The sequence below is a fragment of the Ischnura elegans genome, chromosome 7 (genome assembly GCF_921293095.1).
Source record: "Ischnura elegans chromosome 7, ioIscEleg1.1, whole genome shotgun sequence".
NCBI lineage: Eukaryota > Metazoa > Arthropoda > Insecta > Odonata > Coenagrionidae > Ischnura > Ischnura elegans.
In genome coordinates this window covers 72397352-72399843 of record NC_060252.1, presented here as the reverse complement: position 1 = coordinate 72399843, position 2492 = coordinate 72397352, and positions in this window count along the sequence as shown.

Here is a 2492-nt window from a genome sequence, read left to right as displayed (position 1 = left end):
ACGTTTTAAAATACAAGCAAAGCATTCGTACAATAAAGGTTAAAAACAGGTGAAGTCAAGGGCTACTACCATCCGCATACATTTTTCCTTCTTAAAATGCCAACACTTGAGATAAAATTGCGTCTATAATCTGTTTGAGATGTTTCCCACTTAAAAATATGAAAATGGCCAAAGAGTAGATATCTTTTGAAGTAAATTACTTGAAATATATAAAAATAGGATTTAAATGAATTTTTGGGAAAAAAACTTATGGCGAGTAAACTCTGTTCTTAATAACAGTGACTTTCAGATTAATTTTTTTCTTATTTTTATATATGGCCATACATTTTATTTAAATAATATACGTATGACATTTATTACACGGTTAATATGCTATCAGGAATCAAACTTAAAGATCAATGTGGCCTTGTCTCCATGCAATCTGCCGGTAGTTTATAATGATCTTCACGTTTGGCACAGAAAATTTTAGTGGTACTAATGACTATCTCTAGTGTTTGCAAGTACTCAAGGGTGGAAGATTTTTGTTTTATTTTTCTTCTCGGTTTCACATAGACCTTAATGTCAGCTAACTGGCAACACCCCCAACAATTTGACAGCACAACGAGAAACATTTAGCTTATGAAATGTATTGAAATGAGCCAACAGAAGTGATGTTAGATAATGCCTAGGAAAAACAGAAATTTGAAGAATTCCTAAATTTCGATGAATGAGGAGAAAAATGCATTTTACGTTACCTTGATGTTGTATCCTAAGCGCGTCAAGCGAGGTCAATTTTGAGAGAAAGAGTAGCAAATTATGAAAGTTCTATTAATAGATTTGAAAAATAATGTAATTAACAGTCTTTCAGCATAGATATTAATGGGGTTTAAAAAATATATTTAAAAAATGTTCCAGAAAGTTACTTATATAATAAAAATTTGGACGGCCTCATTCGACAATCAACGTTGATTTCCGAGTTCATTCTTCTAAGACCACGAAATTAACTATCCCGAAATCGATTATAATGATGAGAATACGTTTCTGCCATTCCGTTTTCGTGCAAGATAATTTTAAAAACTTACACAGTGAAGCTATTATTATCATTACTGCAGTAGACGATGAGTTTTTAGGCATATAATTATCAAGTAAATACACAATTTACTTCATAAGAACGTTTCCCAACCCTAAATTTCCTCAATATTTTATTTTTAAACGAATTTAAAGTCCAAGCATTCTTAATGAAAGCAAGTAATTACGTGAGCATCAACATTGAAGCCTCTTAAAAAGCGCGCAATAACATTAAGTAAGAGGATTACTTTTTTAATTAAAACTGAACTCTTCAATCACACACTTGGCTTGTTCCACCTAATACGAAAAGTAAGATTATTTTCATTAAAAAAAAATATTTCTCGGGTTTCCTCGTGAATTTATTTTTATTATTTTTTGAACGCAAAACGGACGTGCGGAAAAAAATAAACCGAAAGAATGAAAGAGAGGGAGAGAGAGAGAAAGTTGATGAACTCGGCATGGGAACAACTCATTTCGGATGGCGCAACTTCTCACGTGTAAAGCACGAAAAATATGGGAGTTCGAGTGGTGGAGGGAGAGGGAAGTAAAAACAAAACGAAGGTGGTCTTTGTTGTCGCAACGTCGGGGGGAGGAATCCTGTTAGTTGTGGAAGGAGAGGGGGCGCCAAAGAGAAAATAAACAAGGAAAGAACTTCGGGTGGGAATGTGAGGGGAGAATGTGTTTGGGGGGGGGGTGGAGGGTCGAGGGAGGGAGTGTAGATGTGGCATGCCAGAGGGAATGTGAATGAAGGAGTGAGAGTGAAATAAGAGGGAAAGTTAAAGTTTGGACAAGAGGAATATCACGTATCGTGAAACTGAAAGTTGTGCCGATGATGGGCAAGATATGAATTGGAACGCTGAGATAAAAGTAGCATCTCACAGAATCTGGATGGTATGAGAGAAAACTTGTTCTGTGTTCTTCCTACGTGAAAAGAAGGCATTCTTAGTCGGGTTAGTTGTAACACAATCTCGGGATTTCAATATTATGATTACTACTTATTACATTTTCACATAAATTTGTGGAGAAATATGAGAAAATTGTAACGTTTGATATTTAACTATTGATGTTGTTAAAGAGTTGTTGATGGGAAGGAGAGTGGGGATTGTTAAGGAGAGAGGAGAAATTAAGAAGTAGTGGGGCAAGAAAAAACTGTATCTTAATTAAAATAAAGAAGATTTGCAACAAATAAAATGTCTGACGTAATAAAATGAATACGTTCCGTTTTCGAGCAGCGTATTAAACTATAAAGAAATGAAAAAAAACTGTAAACATTTTATTATCATAAGGATAGGAAAACAGTAAAAAAAACTGAAAGGTAAATGAAAATATTCCATGAACTGTAAGAAAGATACGGAATGATACAAAAAAAAGGAAATATTTTCTAAAATCGGATATAATTTCTGATTTCAACCAGGTGATATGAATTTTCCAGGGTACCTGTTTAC